The following is a 6136-nucleotide window of genomic DNA, read 5'->3' on the forward strand; positions in this document are numbered from 1 at the left end:
CTTGTAACTCCACAATGTTTACCATCATCAAATGGAAAAAATTTCAACAAGTAATTGCAAAAAATCTAACGTATGGGTGATGAAACAGAGTGGCCTCAAGGGTTCTAAAGCCTCTGAGACCTTCACTCGCTTGATTTTAATGGATTTGAGCTATTTACAACAATTTATAATGAATTAAAGTAGTTTGAATTATGTCCCTAACAAGAACATGAGAGTCCCGCCCAACTATAAATTCATATTTACTTTGAATGGCATTTTCTCACCCGAATCACTCTCAAGTTTCAATGCCCGTACTTGCTAACATAGCCATCGATTACAGGGATAAAAATAACCATAAAAGAGGCTTGTCAAGTCTTGCAGTGCATCCCTATGGGACTAGCATAAAAGCCCATAACTAAATTGTGTGGCCATATAATTGATCTGTAAAGCTTACCATTTTCCAAGAGTACAACAATTCGTGACAAACGAAAAAAATTATACACAAATGCCTAGCCATTTGACATGGAAATTACAGGCACTAATACAAGTACATTTGTTCAACCAAGGTCCATGATTTTAAGCATATTTTATTCTCTTTTATGTGTACTATTCTAGTTAAAAAAATAATTTTTGGTAGGGGTAGATGTCCCTTATACTTTCCTAAACCATGTTTTAGCTTTCTAGCCAACTAAGCAAACTCTTGATCAAATTCATACTTGGAACATTCTTGGTGATATTTGTGTTCCTTATTCTTCATTGAGGGTTTAAATTCTACCTCCTTTTGCTCAAACTTCTCTTTTTCTATTCTCATCTCATAGGAAGTGAGAGTTCCATGTAGCGCCTTCATTAAAAGAGACTTTAAGTTTGATATCTCTTATGTAGATGAGATCCTAGAACTGAATCTCATAGGAAGAGATATAAATACATTCTAGAAAACTACTTCATTCATGAGTTGTTCTCCAAATCCTCTAATCATATTTTCTACCTCATTAATCTAAGAAAATATTCTGGTATATTTTCCTCCTTATTCATTCTTAAGCTCTCAAACCTCATTCTAATCGCTTGAAGTTTGGCTTGCTTAACTTTCTCATCTCCTTTATAACTATTCTAGAGCTTGTAGCATACTTCCTTAGTTGACTTACATTGAATTACTTTTACAAGGTCATATTGATTAAGGCCAAAGAGAATTGCACTCTTTGCCTTTTCATTGTTCCCATAAACATTTTTATCATTTTCATTTGTAGGAGGGGTTTCTCGGACAATATAATCAACTAATACAAAACTCCAAACATCTACACCTAGGGACATGCGATAGGCTTCCATACTGACTTTCCAAAATACATAATTTGTACCATCAAGTACTGGTATCTTACTTGAATAAGCATCCTGACTTTCTGGTTTAGCCAGGATGCCCTATCAATTTACCTTTTAGTGGTAAAGTTATTCCTAAAGGAACCTGTATCTGATACCAATTTTTGGGATCATGATTTATGTTACACTAGAACTCATAGGTGTTAGTAAACAGACATATTTCTAGAGCTAACAGATCCTCAAGTGATGGTTAAGGACATGTCATGAAACACACAGGCAGCATTGCCAAGTACAGTAAGGGGAGCTATAATTTTACCATGAGTGTTCACAATTATTTTGTAGTATCATTTATTTCCTAAAAATCCCCTTAAAATCGAAGTGTTTTAGGATGGGGATAATCATGGATATTCAAACCTAGGAGCCCAAAAGGCACCTTTGGAATGCTTCATAAAAAATTGGTCATCTCGAAAGAGTTTCAATGAATTATCAGCATTCTCTATGTGTAGTTCCAATGCTTTATTGTAGACCATAATATCGTCAAAGAAGACTAGCAAAACTTGCATAGAAAGGCTTTGAATTTTTTTTCATGAGGCTCTAGAAGGTTGACGAAGTTTAATAAATATTGAAAGTAATCACAAAAAACTCATATTGACCTTCATATGTTTATTATTGAAAAAATTCTCTCCATGCTTTTCATCTAGAAGATCATTAATAATTAGGACACTTGCACTAGGTTCCTTCCTTCTTTAATATCAAGACTACTACTCATGAGTAAGGGCTTGTAGTAGGTTGTATGACCTCCACCTTCAATAGTTCTTGATTGATATTTTTCTTATATCAATTTGTGCAAAAGGGTGTTAATAAGAACGTACATTTTGTGGTTGAATTCCTAGGATCAAGGGAATGTTATGTTAGCGCTTTCTTTAAGAATGGATAAACTTAGTCTTTGGTGTTTGAAAGACTTGATGATTTTTGTGAAGGAACAATTGAAAATTTAAGAGTATTTCTTATGTCAAATTATGGATTATCCATAACTCATATGGAATTAAATTGGCAAATAATTCTAGAGTGGCCTTTATTTAATAATTTTTCCATACTATGGGCATTGACTATTTCAAGGGACCTTACCAAAATCCATTGAAGGGTGTATACATGTCCCCCTTTAGAGAAATCTATATAGATTTCTTTCAAATACATTATGAGTGATCCCAATGTGCATAGACACTCTACCCCCAATATTATATCATAGCCACCCATATCAATGGAAAATAAATGGGATTTGAGTTGATAGTCTCCGATATAGAGTTTGACATTTTCACATTTTCCCCCACAGTTCATTATACCTCAATTGGGGATCATGATTTAAAATTTGTGTCCTAGGCATTAAAAACAATGGGTTTATTCTACCACTCTCTTATGAATGAAAATATGAGTACCACCATTATGAATGAGGACTACAACATTATGGAACTTGATGTGGTCTATGAAGTTAAAATGCCTGATAATGCACACATAGAGATTAGGGTTTCCTCATGGAGAAGTGGAGGTTCAATATGTGCCTAAGCTTGAGTGCTGGTGTATACAACTTATAATGATGATGTCTATTTAATAGTTATGAATTTGGGTATGGCCTGAGTGGTCACAACAATTTGGAACAATTTATTTTCTTTAGACCTATGAATTAAAGCATATTTTTCTTTAAACCTATACAACTTCATTTGTTTTTTCTAACCCTGAGTGTCTTCGAAATGAGGCTTCCTTCCACGTAACAAAACTATTCAGTTGCAAGGAGGTTGTAAAACCTAGAAATGGAAATTACAAATGCACCACTAATGATAGGAATATTAAGGCATGGGATATCGAAAACACGAGTTATGGATGGAACTCATATTTATTATTTATTGAGGGAGTAATACATAAACTGCCAATTGTTTATCCAGGGATGGGAATCATAAACAATAGAGATGGAAATCACAAGAAAATGCACCAGCAGCCTGCATGAATTTGTTTTTGTTAATTATCCAAATGCTTAATGCACCTGTTAGTTATCTAGGCATGGGAATCACAAATGCACTAGGTCTTAACTTAATCCAAAATTATCATTCATTAGCTTGAATCAAGTCTCTTGTAACTCCACAATGTTTACCATCATCAAATGGAAAAAATTTCAACAAGTAATTGCAAAATATCTTACGTATGGGTGATGAAACAGAGTGGCCTCAAGGGTTCTAAAGCCTTTGAGACCTTCACTCGCTTGATTTTAATGGATTTGAGCTATTTACAAAAATTTATAATGAATTAATGTAGTTTTAATTATGTCCCTAACAAGAACATGAGAGTCCCGCCCAACTACAAATTCATATCTACTTTGAATGGCATTTTCTCACCCGAATCACTCTCAAGTTTCAATGCCCGTACTTGCTAACATAGCCATCGATTACAGGGATAAAAATAACCATAAAAGAGGCTTGTCAAGTCTTGCAGTGCATCCCTATGGGACTAGCATAAAAGCCCATAACTAAATTGTGTGGCCATCTAATTGATCTGTAAAGCTTACCATTTTCCAAGAGTACAACAACTCCTGACAAACGAAAAAAATTATACACAAATGCCTAACCATTTGACATGGAAACTATAGGCACTAATACAAGTACATTTGTTCAACAGAGGTCCATGATTTTAAGCATATTTGATTCTCTTTTATGTGTACTATTCTAGTAAAAAAAATAATTTTTGGTAGGGGTAATTTAATGGCTTTTTTTATTCCTTAAATTTTGCACACTATGCTTTTATCTTTTACTTTGGGTATTTTATGAATGATGTATCAAATTTGTTTTTTAATTGGGATTATATATGAAATTAAAATATCACCACTTATCATTCATATATAAATTAAAATACACTATAAATAGATTTTAATTACTTTTTAGAAAAAAATAATATTAATTAATAATATAATATAAACCATAGATTTTATAATCCATTCATTTTAATTGAGTTTAAATGATTGTTTTCAACATTGGTTATTCTATGATTTTAGTATTTTGTTAAAAATATATCAAAACTAATGTTTATATATATATAATCTAAATATATATATAGAGAAATATATTAAATAACTATATATAAATATGTACAACTTAATGTATAATAAAAATTTATAAAACTAAAATATTATTTTTTATAATATCTATTTAAATTTAAATATGTAAATACATATAACATAGGGCATATATGTACTAATACAATTTTTGCAATTTAAAAAATTCTAGTTCTTTCGCTGCACTTTTGGAATAATTACTAGTATTTTTGGAATAATTATTAATATTAGTTAGTACGGAATTTATAAATTTACGAGTACCAAATGAATAAAAGTTTGTTTGTGTTACTGATCGCTATGCTTGTTTTTATCCTTCCAAGTTAGATCAGAGTTTCTGCCAAAGATAGATCAAAGTTTCTGCCAAAGATGTACTGATCAGAAATATATTTATATGATTGATTGTGAATGAACTTGTCAAATATATCACAAACTGCCAAAACAATTTGTTACAGTGCCATCTCGTGATAGCAGAGTGAATACAAGTTGGGTTCGATTACAACCTACGCTAAGAGGGGTATGAAGTTTGGTACAGAGCTGATGATGATCATGAGATGAGAGGACCTCCCTTGAGGTATTCAGTCAAGGCCAGCGCAACGAGGCCAATCATGGCAAAACGCCCATTCAACATCTCTGCCCCAGAAGACATTATTTCCTGTGATTTGCTCTCTTTGGACACTCCCTTGAACATGGGTATCAGAGAAGCAAGCGTGAAGAGAAGCGCGCTTCCAATAAACAGTGGAACTCCTCCGCTGGCCAGTTGGGCGGCGAGGTCTTTCCCGCTCGCTATCTCCACCCCGACAGCTGAGACGAATCCGAGCATGGCGAGTCTCCCATTTATGGTTTCTGGGGCTGGCCCACTGAAAGCAAACACGTCCTTAAAGTTTGTGCTCACCTGCATTATTATTTATGTCAATTCAATTCAGTTCAGTGCAGTGCATGTGCATGTTAATGTAAAAATTGGCGCTTGCATAATCGCTTACCGTCTCAGGAGGGGTAGAAGGTGATCGCCTTGACTCCGGCTGTGGATCCACATGACCCAAATTAAGTTATATATAGAATAACATAAAACCTTATAGAATAACATAAAACCTTCTATTCGTGGATACGGAAACAGCGACAGAATTACTAACCCCTGCCATGCATTTTACTCGAAGCTGCCTGCTGGTTGTTGACCTTTCCGCTGGCCTCCGTTGCAGGAGCGATGCTCCATTCATCGCCATTACTGATGCATTTACAGCGGCCATGATCGCAATATAATAATGAACACTATGTATGAGAACGAATCTAATTTATATGGACTTTGAGAACAATATGAAATAACTAAAGAAGAATAGCCACTATTGATCTGTTATGAGACTCCAGGGCTGGTTATTGTGTTATATATAAGGATGTGGAGGCCATACGGAAAAATCTACCGTCATTCATTGAACGGTAAACGCTTAACCAAGTCGAGGTTTCTCTTCCTCGGACTATGTTTCCACGTGGTTGGATAAAAATTGAGATGTAGATCCTCCAACAACCGGCGCACCGCACTTGAAATAGTATGGAGCCAGTCATGCTTTAGAGTAGCAAGCCACTTACCAGATATATCAACCGTGTAGTAAGCTCTGCTTATAGGTAGTTCGAAATAGTAGAGGGCATCACCATCACCAAAGATTATTCAACCTGGAGTAAGTCTCAAATTCGTGCTAGAATTTAGGAGTTCGTGTAAATCACGTTTTGAACCATTTCTATCCTCCTCTATCC

The 6136-nt window shown here is 34.4% G+C and overlaps 1 pseudogene; it reads right to left on the reverse strand.

Annotated features, from left to right (window-relative positions):
- Positions 1-4768: 4768 nt before the first annotated feature.
- LOC149147574 (early light-induced protein 1, chloroplastic pseudogene) lies at positions 4769-5305 on the reverse strand (annotated as a pseudogene).
- Between the last annotated feature and the right edge of the window lie 831 nt (positions 5306-6136).

Source organism: Pinus tabuliformis, chromosome 9, assembly GCF_031772625.1.
Source record: "Pinus tabuliformis cultivar Carrire ecotype Pingquan chromosome 9, CPIR1, whole genome shotgun sequence".
NCBI classification, from domain to species: Eukaryota; Viridiplantae; Streptophyta; class Pinopsida; order Pinales; family Pinaceae; genus Pinus; species Pinus tabuliformis.